At 57.6% G+C, this 19,794-nt stretch overlaps 1 protein-coding gene across 1 annotated transcript in view; it reads right to left on the minus strand.

Annotated features, from left to right (window-relative positions):
• Positions 1-16,363, minus strand: part of LOC141751295 (tektin-3-like) — a 29,838-nt gene extending 13,475 nt beyond the window's left edge. The window contains exons 1-2 of the mRNA XM_074607844.1: positions 16,265-16,363; positions 13,998-14,088 (exon numbers count right to left, since the gene is read on the minus strand). The gene's annotated coding sequence lies outside the window, so the exon portion shown is untranslated. The remainder of the gene's footprint in view (positions 1-13,997; positions 14,089-16,264) is intronic.
• Positions 16,364-19,794: the final 3,431 nt, after the last annotated feature.

The raw sequence follows: 19,794 nt of genomic DNA on the forward strand, positions 1-19,794 counted from the left end.
GGGAGTCTTGCCTTGGGGCAGAGAGATGCTCCGCACAAGCATTCCCAGCCCTGCGGTCCTCCAGCCCCAAGAAGATGCCCAGGGCCCTGCAGGATCCGTGGGGCAGGCAGAAGAGGAGATGCACCTCTGGCACCCCAACCCCAGTGAGATGGGCCCTGGAGTTCCTCTATGGGCAGGAGGGGTGGTTCCGTGCGGCTGGCTGTCGCGGCAGGGCTGCAGGCGTGGGCAGCAGTATCAGTCGCTCGTGGGTGCAGCGGTTGCAGCAGTTACAACATGGGGCTGGTTTCTGGAAGGAGCAGGGGAGGTGCAGCCCCGCCGAGCCGTCCCGTGCACTGGGGCAGCTGCCAAAAGAGAGCACCCATGGTGGGAGACATGCCCCACGGGGGATGTCTCAAGCCGTGAAGCCCTGTCCCTCGCTGGAAGGAGACCCGCAGCATGTCAACACCTTCCACACCCCCCGCTTAAGATCAGGGACCAAGCCACTCCACTCGTTATCCCAGTTTTCTTGGGATGGTCCAGAAATTGAGGCTGAAACCTCTCCAGACAGATCGTGCCGGGGCTGAGGTTGCACAGTCACCCCTGGGGTGGGCATCCCCAATCCCCCTCCCTGGCCCCTCCTTGAAGCTGCTGGAGGTGCCAGGGTTGCACCCACCGAGATCTCCATTGCTGAATGAGTGATCTGGGCCAGCGAGAGCAGATTTGGGGCAGCCGAGCATCTCCCCAGCTTCAGTTTGCTCTCTGCCAGCACCAAGGCAGGGTGGAAATTCCTGTTTCCCATACTTTGAATGCTCCCCGCAGTCGGAAACTATGAGCTCACGGCTCTATACATAGGCACTGGAAAAACGAGTCTGCCTCCCTTTGCCGCTTTGACCACGCCAAAATCAAAGGGATTTTGGCATATCACAGCCCTGGCTCTCTGAGCACTTTCGTTCTTTCCTGGGCATGGCTTTTCTCGCTGCCTTTGCCCCACTTCCACATGCAGCAGCATCTTTCCTGAATGACGGGATTGAGTCTGCTGGTGCTTGAGGGAGAAGAAACCAGTTTCAGGAGCAAAGCAAGTCCCTATACGCTGCCTGTATGTTTTTCTCCGGCTTTAAGCAATGCAGCTCACGGCCAGTGTTTCAGCCCCCTCAAACCCAGTGCAGGGTCGAGGTCTCCAGGATCCTTTTATCCAAGCAAGAAGGCAGCATCAGGCTCAGCTTCTCTCCAGGGACCACAGCTGAGACCTTCTCTGCTCTGGGGTTGGTGGCTTCCAGGGAACAAGGGACATTCTGACCCAGAAGAGGACACGGCCCTCCCTACAGGCGGGGGTGGCCGGGGGTCCCTTCACTAAAACTGCGATGGCTTTTGGGCAGAGCTCTGCAGCCTTTTGCAAGGACAAGAGGATGCTGCAGACAGCCCTTGTCTTCCACAGCATCACCCCAACTTCCCACTGTCACCGACCAGGTGGGGAGGAGGGAAAATAATATTAGATATAGTTACGTGAAAGTGCTTATTTTCAAAGCACATTTAAAGCCAGAAGATCGAACTATATGTGAGCCTGGTGCCAGGCAAATATTCACTATAGATCTCGATATTTCCATAACAAATCCATGCTGCACTTCTCCAAATCATAAGAGACGAAGCAGGGACATTTCCAATGAGCAGAGACGTGTCCTCCATCCCTTCTCTCAACGAGGGTGAGGATCCCACTGAGAAAAATCATGGCTTTATTCCTGACGGCAAGATGCACGCGCGGAGCTTTGCCATGCAGCCACAACCCATCCACATGGCTGGTGGCTGCTGGAAAGGATGGGCTGGCTGAAGCGTCCCTCACCTGGGGAGACCTGCCCCATCCCTCCCACGACACGGCCAGTCCTCCCAAACTCCCCCAGGTTTTTCCTTAGCGATGGCTCAACCTGCAAATCTGAGGCTTTCTCCAAGTTTCTGCTCAGCCCGTTCTCCTCCCACCACTTCCCAGCCCCGGCTCAAACATGGTGAATAGTTGGCACTGGTGGGAACCAGGTGAAGGGAAGAGGGGAAAAAGTAAATCCAAGGGGTGGACGGTCCAAGGGTCCTGGCCCCTGTCTTAGCTGTATCCATTCCCATGCTGTCAAAATAAACTCACATAGATGGAAAAGATGGATGAGTTTGGAGGCACCCAAGCCCTTTAAGGGGGTCCATCTTTTCCCATACTTGCTCTACTTGAATTCAGAGTGGGAAAATAAGTGTCTTTTCCTTCTGCATGTCTCCATCCTGCCTGTCAGGCACCTGGCAGGATGCAGACCCACCATCAAGCTGCTGATTTAGCCAAGACAGCCCAAAACACCTAGCAGAAGCTCTTCCGACAGCTTTCTCCTCAGCGCTTTTTGCCGTGCCCAGCAGCTGGTGCTCTCGGATCTGCTGTGGCCACCCTAAAAAAAAAAAAAAAAAAAAAAAAGACCCGGGCCCGGGTGCACCGTAAAAAAAAGCCCTGGGCCTGCCTCTCCAGGGGTGCCAAGGTCTGGAGCTGGTGGTCCCCACCAGCTGGGATGCTGCCTCTTCCCCACCAGGATGGATGGGATCTGCTTATCCTCCTGATGATCAGAAATTTACATCCAGTCATTTGACATGACGAATGCTTATCAAACACCAAGGAACAACGGGGTACATCCCCAAACCCCTCTCCAATGCCTGTTTTCCCACCAGATGCTGCGGTTTTGCGAAGGCACCTGCACAGTACCTGGGCATCACAGCACCCACCTGCCTCTGCCTCCAACAAACCCTCCCAGGAATGACCCCGAGCCTGGTGTGAGCCCTTGGAGCCTTATTCTGACAGCAAAACTTGGGGATTTGTCTCGTCCAGTCCAGGCCGAGCCACACAGCCCCACGGTGCATGGGGTTTTCCCATACCTGGGAGGGCAACTGCACTCTCCAGGGGCTCCTTCAGCTTCTTTCCCCCCTCCACCAACACAGCGTCAGCTCAGTGAGTCCGGGGGCAGCCCAAGGCAAGCGCCTCAGATGATGAGCAAGACCAGGGCTGCACAAAACCCCTGGATGTGGGGGCAAAATGGCTTGTCCCCCCTTCCCCGGTGCCCACACCAGCCCCTCGGGGGAAGCACACAAACCTGCTGTAGGCCCTCCGCGGTCACTGTGACCCGTCCCTGCTGTGTCATGAGCCATGCCACTCCAGGGATGTTTTACCACCCGCGTCCCCTGCAGCAGCGGGTATTGCCGGACTCTTTTACGCCATCCCCTCTGGCTGCCTTTTTAGCAGGCAGCTCCCTCGAGCCTTATTCTGGGGGACAATGCACAGAATCCCTGCAACGTCAGGAGAAAAGGCTGCCGGGGTTAGGGATTGGGGGGCTTTTACCAAAACGGGATGCTCCCTGTGGTTTTGGCTGCCAGGTTGTGTTGCAGTTTGGCTTTTTCCTCCAAGCCCTGTCTCCCAGAGGGCCGAGATTGCAGAGGGGTTGCTGCCTTTAATCACGGAATCACGGAATCTTCAGAGTTGGAAGGGACCTCTAGAGATCATCTAGTCCAACTCCCCTGCTAGAGCAGGATTGCCTAAAGCACATCCCTCAGGGCTGCATCCAGGCGGGTCTTGAAAATCTCCAGAGAAGGGGACTCCACAACCTCCCTGGGCAGCCTGTTCCAGTGCTCTGTCACCCTCACCGTAAAGAAGTTTTTTCTCATATTTGATCGGAACTTCCTATGTTCTAGCTTGTGCCCATTGCCCCTTGTCCTGTCACTGGGAACCATTGAAAAGAGCCTGGCTCCGTCCTCCTTAAACCCACCCTTTAGGTACTTGTAAACATTAATCAGGTCCCCCCTCAACCTTCTCTTCTCCAGGCTAAAGAGTCCCAGCTCTTTCAGCCTTTCCTCATAAGGGAGGTGCTCCAGTCCCATAATCATCTTGGTTGCCCTTCGCTGGACTCGCTCCAGTAGTTCCCTGTCCCTCTTGAGCTGGGGAGCCCAAAACTGGACACAGTACTCCAGTTGTGGCCTCACCAGTGCAGAGTAGAGGGGGAGAATGACCTCCCTCGACCTACTGGCCACAGTCTTCCCTATGCAGCCCAGGATGCCATTGGCCGTCTTGGCGACAAGGGCACACTGCTGGCTCATGGATAATTTGCTGTCTACCAGGACCCCCAGGTCCTTCTCCTCAGAGCTGCTTCCCAGCAGGTCCGCCCCTAACATATACTGGTGCTTGGCATTCTTCCTTCCCAGGTGCAGGACCCTACACTTGCTTTTGTTGAACCTCATTAGGTTCTTCTCTGCCCAGCTCTCCAGCCTGTCCAGGTCACGCTGGATGGCAGCACGGCCCTCTGGAGTGTCGGCCACCCCTCCCAGCTTGGTATCATCAGCAAACTTGCTGAGGATACACTCTGTCCCCTCATCTAGGTCATTAATGAATATATTGAACAAAATTGGACCAAGTATTGACCCCTGAGGGACACCACTGGTTACAGGCCTCCAACTGGACTCTGTGCCGCTGATCACAACCCTCTGGGTTCTGTCACTCAGCCAGCTCTCGATCCACCTCACTGTCACCTCGTCTAGCCCATACTTCCTCAGCTTCCTAATGAGGATGTTATGGGAGACAGTGTCAAAAGCCTTGCTAAGGTCAAGGTAGATGACATCTACGGCTCTCCCCTCATCCAGCCAACCCGTTATAACATCATAGAAAGCTATCAGATTGGTCAGGCATGATTTGCCCTTGGTAAATCCATGCTGACCACTTCCAATAACTTCCTGTTCCTCTACGTGTTTGGAGACGACATCCAGAATGAGTCGCTCCATTACCTTCCCAGGGACAGAGGTGAGACTAACCGGCCTGTAGTTCCCTGGGTCCTCCTTCTTGTCTTTTTTGAAGATTGGAGTGATGTCAGCCTTCCTCCAGTCCTCAGGCACCTCTCCTGTTCCCCGTGACCTTGCAAAGACAATGGAGAGCGGTCTAGCGATAACATCTGCCAGCTCTCTCAGCACTCGCGGGTGCATCCTGTCAGGGCCCATGGATTTATGAATGTCCAGCTTGGCCAAGTGGTCTCTGACCCGGTCCTCCTCAACTAAGGGAAAATCTTCCTCTCTCCAGACCTTCCCCCTTGCCTCCAGGGTATGGGATACGTGAGGGACGGCTTTATCAGTGAAGACCGAAGAAAAGAAGGCATTCAGTAACTCTGCCTTCTCTGTGTCTTCCACCACTAGGGCACCCGTCTCATTCATCAGTGGACCTATATTTTCCCTAGTCTTCCTTTTTCTGTTGATATACTGGAAAAATCTCTTCTTGTCGTCTTTAACTGCAGTGGCCAAGCTGAGTTCTGATTGAGCTTTGGCCCTTCTAATCTTCCCCCTGCATAGCTTTGTTATATCTTGATAATCCTCATAAGTTGCTAAGCCCCTTTTCCAGAGAATGTAAGCCTTCCTTTTTTTCCTGAGGTCCAGCCAAAGCTCTCTCTTTAGCCATGCTGGCCTTCTTCCCCGTCGGCTCGTCTTTCGGGACATGGGGATGGCCTTCTCCTGTGCTTCTAAGAGCACCTGCTTGAAGTATGACCAGCCTTCCTGGGCACCTTTGCTCTTCAAAACTGCCTCCCAAGGGACACTCTCAACCATGCTCCTAAACAGGTTAAGGTCTGCCCTTCGGAAATCCAAGGTGGCAGTTTTGCTGGCTCCCCGCCTCGCTTCACCAAGAATTGAAAACTCTATCATTTCATGGTCACTCTGCCCAAGACGACCTCCAACCTTTACATCCCCAACAAGACCTTCTCTGTTAACAAACAGTAGGTCCAGTAGGGCACTTCCCCTAGTAGGTTCCTTCACCAGCTGTGTTAGGAAGTTGTCTTCCACACACTCCACGAACCTCCGGGACTGTTCCCTCTCTGCTGTGTAGTATTCCCAGCGGACATCTGGGAAGTTGAAATCCCCCACGAGAACAAGGGCAGATGATCGCAAGACCTCTGCCAGACGCTTATAGAATACTTTATCGGTTTCTACATCCTGATTAGGGGGTCTATAACAAACTCCCATCACCATATCTGCCTTGTTGGCCTTCCCCTTGATTTTTATCCATACACACTCAACACTGTCATTCACACTGTTGAGTTCTAGACATTCAAAACCGCCCCTAACATAGAGGGCCGCCCCTAACATAGAGGGCCACCCCACCACCTCTCTTCCCTTGCCTATCTCTTCTGAAAAGCTGGTAGCCATCAATTACAGCACTCCACTTGTGTGTGTCTTCCCACCACGTTTCCGTGATGGCAACCACATCATAGTTTCCCTGCTGCACGATGGCCTCCAGCTCGTCCTGCTTATTCCCCATGCTGCATGCATTAGTGTAGATGCACTTCAGTTGGGTTAATTGTCCTGCCACTTTCTTGGGGGGACAGGCCCTGATTTGCACCTGAGCATTCTCGGACACTACTGTAGTTACCAAATTATCACTACTCCTTGTGTCTATGCTGCCACACAATTCACTATCCCCCACCATCGCTGAGACAGGCTGCAAGACTGTGCTATCACTTTTACCCATGGGAACAAAAGCTCCCACTTTTAATGGGAACAAGTAGAGGTCAGCTTCTAGCCCTGCAACACCACACACACTGGAGTGGCCCGGAAAGGAAAGGCTCCATAAAAGGAGCACTACATACTCGATTTTGGTTCATTTCGTGATTTTTCCAGGGTCTTATGACCATGCAGTCAGCATGGTGCTGTGAGCAGAGAGTTTGCAGGCAGAGCTGCTCCACCAGCCAGGGTCAGCTGGTGGATCATCAACCAGAAACACAAGTGAGTTAGTGACAGGAGGATGCTTGGGAAAAAATGCATCTGCCCACACATACTGGCACAAGGCAGGAGGGCTACTGTCCCCGTCCCACCATCCTGTGGGCTCTGCAGTCCCCGTAGTCAAAATATAGGAAGGATAACCCCAGTCCTCCCTTCCAGATGGGGTCAGCTGGAAAACACACAAGGGTCCTGACAACCCCCAACCCACGGTGTCCCATGAGGGACAGGGCAGGTGGTGCCCGGGTGTCCCCTTCTGCATCCTGGGAGGATGATGGGTCCAGCACAGAGACGCTCCCGAGCCGGCATCGGGGCTGTGGCTGGTGTCACAGCAGTTTCCCGCATCTCCTTGGCCCTCCATGTCCATCGTTAAGGACCCCCAGGAAAATGGGCACAAGCAGATCCAGGGTGCCTAAGAATTCACCCCTGCACCCCACGAGCAGCCTGGCAATAACCAAGACAACCAGCGTTTCAGGGTGGCTGTGCTTTTGGCAGCCAAGCTGAGCTGCAAAACAGTACTTTTAGGCATCGCTGGCAAAGTCTGTTAAAGGAGCGATTCAGCAAATACTGCCCAGGCACCAAAGGTGGCACTCACAGTAGTCAAGAAAAATAGCTACATTTATCAAAAAAAGGCTCCATGTGGATGGACACAGCCAGCTCAAAGGGGGACTTCACGTGCAGCATAAAGGGAGGATAAACGAAGTGATCGGCGTTGTTGCGTACAACAGAGGGTCTGCTGCCTTCATGCTTGAAGAAGTGCCCTGTTATGTGTCAGCCCTTGGCCTGGCCCCAGATCTGGCCAGCCCTCTGGCCCGGCAGCACTGTCCCCACACTGAGGTCTTGCCCCGGGCTGACCTGCAGAGGATGGCAGTCCCTCATCCCTCGGCAGGCGGTGGGATGTGGCTGCCAGCTGGTGGCAGCCACTGCCCTAATGAAGCTCCTCATCCTGAAGCTTTCACCTGACCTGCCTTTGCCTGGGCTGTCTGGGTAGCAATCCCGCTGGGCCATCTGGATACCTCCCAGGAGAGCGCTGGGTATGGCTGACACATGGCTGTAGGTCAAGCAGTCAGCACCCGACCTCCCTCCTCCCTGAAAATCAGCCCCAGGCTGCTGCAGCCATTGCAAGGGCAGGTGCCGTGGCCGTACGCTGCACTTGGCTTCACCCAGACTCAGTCCTGGGGAGGAGAGTCCCCCCAGCCCGGCCGGCTCACGGGGGCAGCTCGCAGAGCGGCGGTGACTTTGCTTTCCCGGCTCTTGCAACATCCCAGCAGGCTGCGAGGACACGGCACGCGCCAGACAAGCCGAGCCTCTGCCGACCCCACTGCCAGCGCTGCCAGTGGCTGGGGGACACGTCAGCACAGAGCCATCGGGTACCCCGCCCCCGGCAAAGCCATGGGATGTCCCCATCTGCAAAGCCTCGCTGCAGGGGCTGGGCAGGGAGCGCCGGGGGGCTCTGCCTGGGCCACTTGTCCCTCTGGCAACCCTCCCAGAGCCACTGCCCTGCCACATGGTCCCCCAGAGCTGTTGCCCATCGACCCCTGCTCCCCAAAGCCCTCCTAGATCCCTGCCTCTCTGTACACTCCCTACAGCATCGCCATGCCGTGTCTTTCACAGAGCTGTACTCCCTCCATTCCCCCTACTCCCACTCCCTGCCCAGTCTCATCCTTCCCAGTCCCATCCAAACCACATCCCTCCCAGTCCCATCCCTCCCAGTTCCATCCCTCCCCACACCCCTCCCAATCCCATCCTTCCCAGTCCCATCCAAACCACATCCTTCCCAGCCTCATCTCCCCTCATCTCTCCCCACCCCATCTCTCCCCACATCCCTCCCAGCTCCATCCCTCCTTACACCCCTCCCAGCCCCATGTCTCCCTATACCTCTCCCAGCCCCACCCTTCCCTGTATGATCTCCCATATCCCTCCCAGCCCTATACCCTCCCCAAACCCACCTCTCTCTACAGCTCCTCCACTCTCATCCCTCCCTACCCCCACCCCAGCTCCAGCCCCAGCCCTTCCTTCCCCTCGCTGGGGGCACACAGACCCCCACGGCCCCTCTCGTGGGCTCCAAATAGCCATGATTCAACCCACTGGCTTACAAGGATGAAATATTGCTCCTGATGTTGTCACCATGGCACTTGGATGGGGACTGTGAGTAGGTGTGAGCAGCTGATCTCGCATGCACATGGCGAGTCCTGCACCAAACACTATCCTCGGGCAGACAGGGAAGGAGGCAGCAGGGTGGGGGTATAAGAGCAAGGCTGTTTGGAGGCAAACATCAGTCTGAGCAGGAAAGCTGATATTCCCCAGCACCTGCCAGACTCGTGACATGGGGTCCAGGGTGGGAGCCATGCAAGGCCAAAGGTTGGCCAGGCTTTTTCTAGTGGTCAGAAAACTGCTGGGTCTGAGGTCATCTTTCTTGAGACCAGGAGCAGCCAGGCTTGGCAAGTTCGAGCCTCACAAAGCTCTTGAGATGCAATGAGTCAACAGTTCCCAGATCACATCCCCAGGGTCAACACTCACAGCTCCAGAGCCACAAGCAGAGATGGATGCTGCCTCCCAGCACAGACCAGTGCCCAGCTCCCGGGGCTGTTTCCCTCCCCATCCCTGCTTCTCCTTTGCCCAAAACCTCCTTTCCCCTGGACCTTCTCAGCACTAGGAAGGCTAGGCTGCATGTTGGGGGGGGGGGGGGGGGGGGCGGGGCTTGGCTGACCCCCTGCTTCTTCTCCTTGGCTCCCTGGAGGTGCCGGCTGCATCCCTGAGATGATGGCCTGAGATGCCTGGTCCCGTCGGACCCAGCGCTGAGCTTTCCAGTCCGTGCTGAGCCAACGGAGCCGGACTCAGGCAACGGCCACCTCACCCAGGCACCGGGGACACCGGACACACGGATCCAGCACCCAGACAGACGGGCAGGGAGAGCTGGTGTTCCAAAAGAAATATATATTTTTTTAATTAATAAAATCATGATTGTTATTTAAAATTTAAATGCATTACTATTCTTTAATTAGTAAAATTAATTCCCTGGAGAAGGGAGATGAACGGTGGTCACAGGGCTGGGGGGAACACATTGACAAATCGCAGCCCCCAGTTCTGCTTCGCCCTGGCCCTGCAGAGGTGCAGAGGAGGGAGGACGGGGTGAGGGGGGGTTCAGGGGGGTCTGTGCAAGAAGCCGTGCTGAATTCCAGAAGCCAGAGGAGAGGCGCGTGTTGCTCTGGGCATTGCAGCACCTGTCTGGGAAATCCAGAGCTGGGGGGGCACCAGTGGCTCCGTGCCGCCGTGGCCACGATCCGGGCTCTCGACAGCCACCTCCATCCATTTATTTTTCATTATTCCCCCTCTGCCCTCTCCTGCCCTGCTGCAGGGCTGCTCGGGCATGAAGTGGGCTGTTAGAGAACCCCCCCACACCCTTCAGTACCTCTGGGATGCTGCTTCCTTCTCCCTGGATTTATATATATATGATACTCATAGATTATAGCGATAGATTAAAAAAATAAAGTGGGGGAAGAAAAGGCCAGCTAGAGGATCCCATGGGCCAGTGCCCACCCCAGCAGCATGTCTTCCCCTTAAAGACAATAACAAAACCCAGACAATGATCCCAGTGAGTTCCTGGGGGAGCCCCCGCTCCCAATGCCCTGGCCCGGACCCCCCCAACTCCCCTCCGCGCCAACCCTTTGCTGCCTCAGAAAACCACAATAATGGCGGCGGTTGGGAGCCGGGCCTGGTCTCCTGCGGGACGTGTCACCGGAGCGGGCTGAGTGACCGGGACAGCCCTGCGAGGGAGCTGCCTCTGCCCGGGCTCGGGCTGCGCTGGCTGCGGCCACAGATCAGCCTGCGCCAGCTGCGCCTCAGGGATGGAGGTGGAAAAGGCAGCCGGGACCCTCGGCCTCTCCCATGCCTGTGGATAACCCCATCCCAAGGACCGGCCAGGAGCGGGGGCATCACCCAGCAACGGGGGACGCTGCATTGTCCCTTGTCACCCGTCCCACCGCTGCTGTGACCACTCTGCTGCTAGGAGGCAACAGAGGAGGAGGAGGAGGAGGAGAAGCACGAGGACAAGGAGGACGCGGACAGGGAGGAGGACGAGGACGAGGGGAGGAGGAGGAAGGCTTTGACTGCCCATCCCTCCCACCCATCCCAGTCTCCCCCAGGCAGAAAGGCCCCCCTGGGCAGCTCTTTCTCCCACTCCCCCAGGAGCTCAGGTCCCGCTCAGGTCCCTCTGTCGTTTCAGGCACGGCAGCAGCCATGGCCCAGCTCAGCCTGGCCCAGCTGCTGGATGTCGCCATCGGGACGACCAAGGTCAGGGCCATCGACTTCGTGGCACTACGCAGACTGCTGCTGGCCATGCTCTGGCACCTGGGCCTGCAGGACCTCTCTGTGGAGGATCTGTTCAGGCTGGTGGCAAATAAAGCAGTATTTCCTCTCTAAACTACTTTTGATTTCGAGAGCTTTTATTTCAGGTAACAGCACCATCACACCCAGGGACCCTCACTCCAAATTCCTGCTAGCTAATTTACATAATTGGCATTGATATTTCCAACATCAAAACGGGCTCTGCAGAATGTGAAGTGCTTTAACTGACTCTTTTGAGAGCCCTTGACATATTTTCCCCAAAAAAGTGGTTAGAAAGTACACAGAATCATAGAATGTGTTGGGTTGGAAGGGACCTCTCAAGGCCATCTAGTCCAACCAAAGGGGAACATCACAGCACACAACAAACCCCCCCCCCATGCTGAACCCTACTTAATTCCACATATTCCGAGCACCGAGTACCGCTCCTTTTCAAAAGGAGAGGAAGAAATGACTGCACCGCGGCGGCCACTGCGATGGCCAGAAGAAAAAAAAATGCCTCTACGTAAAGACCAAGTTCTGCCAAAAATTCCCGACCGAGGATTTCTTGCTCTTAGCCCAGAGCAGACCTTGGCACTCGGCGATTAACCGTTGAGTACCGTCCTTGGCACAGGCACAGAGAAACAAATTCTTACCGCTTTCTACAACGCAGTGCGGCATGCACAGCCTGTGTTTTGAGAGAGACTTAAATGAGAACGGTTTGTGGTTATTTGGTATAGGATCTTTCGTATTTTTGAAAATAAGCACATTCCTTGCAAAGAGAGTCTGAGGAGCGTTAACAAGGAGCGGGCAGGGGATGAGGGCGAGCCCCGGAGTTGGTCCTGCCACAGCATCCTTGTTCCGTGTCCCTCTTATCGCTCCGAATCGTGGCCGACCGCGGGTCCCCCGGCAGCGGAGGGGCTCGGAGACGGGCAGCAGGGAGGGAGGGCACAGGGACCCACCGGAAAGGATACTGCGGGCTATTTTTATTCCATTTTTACCCACAGATTTTAAAAGCCTTGCTTTAAAAGCCCAGGAAATATCTTTTGATTCTCTCTTCCTACAGCACCGGTGAGCTCTGGCTCCTGCATCCAGGGTCCCACCAGATGAAGACTGGTCCTCAGCGGCGTTGCTCCCCCAGCCCGGCCGCAGGGTGGATGGGGCAGAAGCTTTTGCCCAAGCAAAACCTCCTTTTCCTGATGCCAGAGCAGAGCCTTCACATCAATAAGAGCTGGCAGAGAGCTCTTTAAGGCTCGAGCACAATGCACCTCTACTCAAAGAGCTGCCCACTGGGGCACCTCATGAACCAAACTCAGCCGCTTGACGGCGTTTTTAGCAGGGCCTTTCCGACTATAGTCCCTTCAATGACAAAAATTCACCACTGAAAGGATCCAGAGGGAAGCCCCTCTTCGAGCAGCTCCTGGGAACGGGGCAATATAGACTGGCAACCCCCAGCAGGGCAGTCAGACGTGGAGGAAACCACCCCAACCACGTTTTGGACAAGCCCCTCTCAACACTTAAAAACTCCCCAACACACGGCACCCTGCAAACACCCAGGAAAAAAAAAAAAAAAAGCGGTGGAGATTTGAAAAGCAAAAGATTTGAGGAGGCTTTAGAGCCAAGGACCCCCCAGAGCACCCATCTCCCCACGTCGGGGACCCACAAGAGTTTTGCTCGCACCAGGCTGGGGTCTAGGGCGACATGAATCTCCACAAACCCCTGACAGTCTCCCATCACCGCAAGACCCTTTGAAAGCACACAGTGCTCTTCCCTGCAACTTGCCAAGACCACGTGGCATCGGTTTGCTCCTACGCCAGGAGCGTGTTTCCGGCGTAGTGTGACATCGGTATGATTCACAACTGGTTTCACTGGGAGAATCCGTCTCCAGGGGAAAGCAAAACCCAGGCTAACTGAAAACAAACGCTGGACGCGGCACCACTGGCATTAGCCCTGCCTTGTGGGGAAACTGAGGCACGGGCTTGCCTGACTCCTTGAGCACAGGTCTCATGACACTGGTACCGCTAGGTGCCCTGCAAACTGCGTCATGGCATCTCAGCAAGCACCCCTCCCCTGCTGACCTCAGCACACAGCTCGCTGGGTGACGTCACCCAGCGCCACAGCAGCCTCCACCCAGCCCAGGCCAGAGGTGGCCGTTCGGCCACTCCAGATGTGCAGGTGCCGCGTCAGCGGCGGGATGAGGCAGGGCCTGAGGGCTCAGCACGTCCCACCCCATGGGGCTCGGCAGCGAACCACGGAGCGAGGAGAGTGCCCCAAAACTCAGCCTGTCGCAGCAGCAGAAAGCAGGGCAACTTTCTGGATAGGGGACAGGGTGTCCCCTGGAGACGGGGTGTCCTCAGGGCACCGCGGCATCTTTAAACCACTTTAACACAGGCAAGAGGGAGGCGTGATGAAAACGGCCCCTCCACTCCCAGCAGGGCGATGGGCGCCCAGCGAGCCCTGCTCCAAGGACTGCCTCGCGTTTATACATCCCAGTGTCATCGAAAGGGGCTAATAACAGGAGGCTACCGAAAAGCACTCGAGCCGGTCACCTCCGCTGCGGCTGGGCGCGCTGAACACCCTGCCACGGTGCTGCCAGGAGCTGCCCCACAGCTGGGGGGCAGAGCAATGGGCATGGGGGCTGGGACCCACGCTAAGCCCCAGCCCAGTTTCAGGGACTGGTAAAGCTGGGGGGGGGCGCAATCTCCCCACTAGGACACCGGGAATTCGGTGGATCCCTGTCCCTCCACCTGGGGACAGAGCAGCGGAGGGGAGGGGATGGGGAGGCAGGGAATAATTTCGGGGGCGGAGGGGGGGTGTGCAGTGAAAAGCAAGAGGGAATCGCAAGTAACCCACACAGGCAAATCCCCCTTGATTTCCTAAGGCTGGGGAGGAGAATAAAAGCGAGGGGCAGCGATTTGCTGGGGGGGAGCACTCACCGCTCGTGGAGGAGGTCAGGCAGTGGAAGACGCTACCGGAGGTGCAGTTCTGCCAGAGGTGCGCCGTGTGCCCGCCGTTCACCAGCCATTGCTGCAAAGAGACGCAGCCCCGTGAGCAGCGCCCTGGCAGGAGGGGGCAGGCAGCCGTGTGCCCCCCGCCAGGGCTTCGGCACCCAGCAGCCCCAGGGCGTACCGGCCGGGGGCTCCCAGGCACATGCTTTTCCACAGAAAAGGGGTTTGGAAAGGAAATACTGATAGTTGCTTTCAGCCGCTTTCACCCCAACGGCAGAAAAAACACAGAAGCTCTTTATTCTCTTTAAACACGGACCAAGTCCCGCGCGGGACGCGCGCTTCCCTCCCCTCTGCCGTCCTCGCCCAGCGCCGGGCCGGGCTATTTGAATGGTTCCACGTGATTTCTAACGACTCGCAAGATTTATTTTTTTTTTTTAACGTCTTCTACTACTATGACCACCCAAAAAAAATAAGAAAAAAAAAATTAAGGGAAAGAAGAACCTGGTGAAGCAAGCCTGGAACTCACCAGCTCTACAAAACTGCTGCCTTAAAACCAAGGCAAACCTCTTCCTAAGTAGATGACGTGTTAACTGGGCTCTGGACCAAGAACGGTGCTGGGAACCCTCTGTGCAGCATCCAACCCTCCATCTTCCCACTGCTTGCACAGCTTAAGCCTTGAACATCGCCAGGAGGAGCCCATGCGGGTGGGGAGCGAGAGGCTGTGCCCAACGCAGAGCCCCAGAGGAGCAGAGCTGGAGAGCAAAACTGCTGGTGCTGAGGAGCCAGTGCCCAAACCAGTCCCGTTTCAAGGGGTTTTGCTCAGACTGGCTGTACTGGTCCTGTGGCCTGAAGCCCGTTAGCAGGTGGAGCTCCTTTATGAAAGGGGAGGGCGACGTCACCCCACAGAGAGTCTTTTGGGTGCTCTATGATGTGACATGGGGACGATGAGGAGATGGCCTTCAACAGCCCTCTCCTCTGGACTGATGGGGATGTCCTGAGCACCCGCTGCCGCACACAACCAAGCGACCCCCCCATTACACCTGACTGACCCACCCCCCCAGTGACACCTGACAGCACAAATACGGAAAAGAGCTTTCTGTGCTAAATGCCCCAAAATCCCACCGTTAGGAAGACCAGCAGTCAGCAAGTACTAATTCCTGCTAAAAGCCAGGCTGGAAAATAAACCAAAAATAAAAACACCACCTTCTGGTTTTGCCATGCCAGAACCCCCCCGCCGGCCGCTCCCTGCCTCGCTGGTACCCCGGTGCCGGAGGAAAAGTCCGTACTTACGCTAATGATGGTGGAGACGAAGAGGAGCACCAGCACGGTGACGTGGAGCACGATGATCCCCAGCAGCAAAAGCAGCATCTTGGCGGCCCGGATGCCCCCGGGGATCCCCCAAGCTCCCCCCAAGCCCGCTCACCAAGGGGCTCCCTCAGCCCCTCTCCTCCGAAGCGGGGGCTCCCATCCCTCTCCCCGAGGGCAGCGTGCTCCTCGGCAACCCCGGCGGGGGGGTGTGTGTGTGTCTATCTCGGCGCATCTCAGCCGAGGGGCTACCCCGGCCCCCCTCCGCCGGGATGGAGGGTCCCCTGCCCACCTACCCATGCGGACCACCGGGGGTCATTCTGCCGGCCCCTCTCCCCAGGGGGGGCTTTCCCTGGCCCATCTCCCCTGGCGACCCCCGCAGAGGACGGCTGCGGGAAGGAGGGGGAGCCACCTATCTAGGCCCATCTGCCCCCGGGTTGGGGGGGGGTGTTCTTCTCGACCCATCTCCCCTCGACACCCCCAACAGGGGCTTTCTTTGCCCCTCTCCCGCCCCGGGGTATGTGTGTGGGGGGGCTTTCCGCAGCCCATCTCCCCTGGGGACCCGCGGAGAAGGAAGGACGGGCTGCCCTGAGCCCTCTCCCTACAAGACCCCCGTAGGGGGGGTGTCTCCTCGGCTTATCTGCCCTCGACACCCCCAGCAGGGGCTCTCATTGCCCTTCTCCCCCGGGAGCGGGACGGGTGTGGGGGGGTCTTTCCGCAGCCCATCTCCCCGCGGAGAAGCAGGGAGGGGCTGCCCTGACCGCTCTCCCTAGAGGACCCTCGCAGCGGGGGGACGGGGGTGCGCTCCCCCCTCCCTCTCCCCTGTGGACCCCCCGGAGGGTCTCTCTGGCCCTTCTCCCCATCGGGAGAGCCCTTCCCCTTCCCCTTCCCTTCCCCTTCAGGGCGGAGCCCGCAGCAGCCGCCCCCCTCCCGGGCCGGGCCGTACTCACGTCGCGGCGGAGCCGAGGGGCGCGGGGCGGCAGCGGCGGAGCGGAGCGGAGCGGGCGGCGGCGCTGACAAGTTTCCCCTTTAACCGGGGCCACGGCCCCGCTGGCGGCTGCGGGACGGGGAGGGCCCTGCCGCGGCGCCCGGCCGCTCCTCCTATAAATGCGGCAGCGCCCCGGCCCCGCCAGCACCCACCCCCCCTCCGCCGGCCCCCCCCAGCCGGGAGTCACTCCCTGCCCCATCCCCGTCCCCGCACACAGGCGCGGCCGATCCCGCTGGCTCAGCGGGGGGATTTTTTTTTTATTTGTTCTTGGGTTTTTTTTGGGGGGGGGGCAGCCATCCCTCTTTGCTTCCCCAGCCAGGACCCCCAGCTTCGAGGACCCCCAGCTTCCCCATCGTGGACGCCCCCCCCGCCCCGGGGGGGCTGTGCCGGGAGGCGGCTCTGCCCCGTTCCGCTCTCCGGAGCGGCCGCGGGTGGGGGGCGGGGGCGGGGGGCGCAGCACGGCGGGGTGCGGGGCTGTAGGAAGCCCGGGGTGCCGGAGGCGGCCGGTGGCCGGCGGCTGCAGCCGCGTGTGTTGCTGAGCAGATAAGTGAGTTCTGGTGAGGGCTGGCAGGGAGCTTCCCTCCCCCGGGGATGCTCGGGGAGGGGGACGCGGTCAGCGAGGAGGTGACACGCAGAGGACAGAGAGCTCCGCTGCACCGGGTGGCCCCCCACGCCCCGGCGGAGGCGGTTCGTGTAGCCTCAGCCAGGGATCCGTGGGGCGGGATTTGGGGAACGGGCTGTGCTGCAGTCGGGGGCAATGTCCCCTCTGGTTTACACGGTGCGGCTGCGGCCAGGAAAGTGACACCTCTGCAATTTGCTCCCGCGATGGGCAATGGGCTTCTGGCTCCGGGGGCTGGGGCTTTTTTGAGCGCTTGAAAAAGCCGAATCCTGTGGGACTGAGCAACCTTTCACTAAATGGAGATTTTCCGAAATGCTGGAGGACTTAGGTGCTCGGAGCAGAAGGGGTGGCTGCACTCCGGTACGGCAGCCTTCGCTCATCCCTCAACCCCAGCTAATCTGTTGAAATCAACCTCACGCGCAGACCTCCCCCATAGTCCCCGCAGGAGACCTGCACACCCCTGGGAGACCTGAGCGCTAGCACCTGCCTCCCCGTCACCTTTCCCCATCACCTCTGCCCCTCTTCACGCACCAGCTCCGAACTAGTCCTGCTTGCTGAGACGAGAGAACTCGGCATCCAGCCACCAAAACTGCAAATCCTGGGAGAAAGAGGGAGAGAAGCGTGCTTGGCTCCCTCCCCCTGGCAAGCACAGGCGCGTTCCCTGCAGCATGGGCTCTGGCTCCTCCGCGCTGGTGTTAAGTGGTCCCGTCACACACATCGGCCAGCAAGTGGGAGTTCAGAGTGCTCTATGGGGATGGGGGGGGAGATGGGCCAGCGGCTGAAATGAGCCCCCCCCCGGCCTCCCACCGTGCTCGAGCCCCTGGTTCCGTGCATGCCTGCACGCCCCGCCGCGATGCTGCCGAGCCAAACTCTGCTCTAGCAGCGCCGGCTCTGCCTTGTGCAGGTTTGCCCAGCCTGGTTTCGAAGGAGGCAATTTGCCCTTCCCTCTGAAAAATACCCCACCCATTTCTGTGCCACCCCCCCCGCCCCCTGTGACACTGCTGCCTGCCATCGCAGGCATCGCCGGCAGCCAGTGCCATCCGTGACTGCAAGCCCCAGAGGACTAAAACATCTGGACCAACATCAGTCCATTCCTCGCTAACGAGGCTATTTCGGGCTGTCTTGCCTCTGCGGGTTGAGCTGTCTGCTGCTTTCAGAGCAGAAGGAGCCGCCGCGCTTGGGGCTGCGCAAACACAGGGCGAGAAGGGTCTTGTCCCCAAGGACTGCCACCCAACCTGCCGTTAGAGACCATCTTCTGAGTCGGGTTTGTAGGGCTGAGCTCTCGGCGGCTGTGTTTCTCTGGATAAATTATCTGACCCGCTTCCCCAAAAGCAGAGCAGGGAGATGCACAGCAGTGACAGGCAGCCGGGGGGCGTGGGGGGGCACGTACGCACCCGAGCTCCTCCATGAACGTGGGAGAGCAAACCCACTTTGGTTCCAGCTCTGAAAATGCTGCCAAAAGCAGCTTTTTAAGCGCCGGAGAAACACCTGAAACTCCAATCAGGGCAAAGAGTAGCCTGCGGGTAATGGAGCCTGTCTTGGCGGAGAGTTGCGGATTAGAAACGGAGGAGGAAGCCCAGAGAGAAGAGCACATCAATCCCGTGCTCCTCAGACGCTCCTCTTCTTGGAAAGGTGCATCATCCAAACGGAGCAGGGCTTTGGAAAACCATCTGCTGAGTACGTGCCATCACGGCAGCTCTGGTGCCGGGGGACCGGGATGCTCCAGGGAGTTCATCTGAAAACACGGGAGGCAAATCTGGAGGTGCCGGATGGCGCCTCTGGGCCAGAAGGAGGTGAGAAAGCGGGGTGTTCACAGCAGAACCCTGGGCATCAGACGGCATCGCCTTCCCGGCACAGGCCAGGGAATTGCACCCTGCTTCCCATCGAGGGGCTCGACGGCTGCCCGGCTTCCCCAGCTCCGTCCGAGCGTGGCTAGCAGTGGTCACCGCCTAAATACAGGCAGGCGCCACAAGAAATTTGAAAAATCTTTTGTGTACAAACGAGATTTGCCACAGGCTGCGCTGGGAATACTGGAAGATCAACGGGTTTTATAAACACGGGGTAAAAACCAGAAAAAGTGGATTTCTCACTTTGAATCTCTTCCACGGGATCCCTTAAAATTCTTGCAATGCTTCAGCTTGAATTTCTAGAATAAAATAATGAGAATTTAGGAGGGAAAGTGGGTTTTATAGCAATTCAAGGGGCTCGGATCTAATCTGACAAGGCAGTGACGGACTTTGAGGGCTTTGCTGAAAAGGGTCGAAGCCTCGTTTAACCGTGTCTGCGGCATCACCTGAACCAGCACATCATGGGCTCGGCCGCCATCGGTCCAGCGTACACGTACACCACCCCCTTCCCCAGGCCAGGCGAATGAAACCGCTCTGAAAACAAGCATTTTCAAACGACACCAAAGGACAACTTTTTCTCCGTGTGTCTTCTCGGGTGCCCCATCCCTGGAGGGGTTCAAGGCCAGGCTGGACGGAGCTTGGAGCAACCTGGGCTGGTGGGAGGTGTCCCTGCCCAGGGCAGGGGGTGGCACTGGGTGGGCTTCAAGGTCCCTTCCAACCCAAACCATTCTATGGTCCTACGATTCTTGTGGATTAACTTCTTTAACCCCCAGATTTTGCTCTGTCATCACAATTTTAGGGACTCGCTTCCAGTTCCTTACCCTGAGACCATTGGCAACAGAGGACTTGAAATGCAAAGGGCAAAAGGGCAGAAATCTGGAAACGGGGAAAATAAAAATAAAAAAAAAAGATCCTGGTTTCAAACATCTGTGCTGCTAGGGAAATAAGGAGAGCAATATACGGTTTGACTCGCATTGTACGGAGAACCGATAGTGCTCCCCCAAACAACGCAGTTCCCATCCGTCG

Source organism: Larus michahellis, chromosome 14 (genome assembly GCF_964199755.1).
Source record: "Larus michahellis chromosome 14, bLarMic1.1, whole genome shotgun sequence".
Taxonomy (NCBI): domain Eukaryota; kingdom Metazoa; phylum Chordata; class Aves; order Charadriiformes; family Laridae; genus Larus; species Larus michahellis.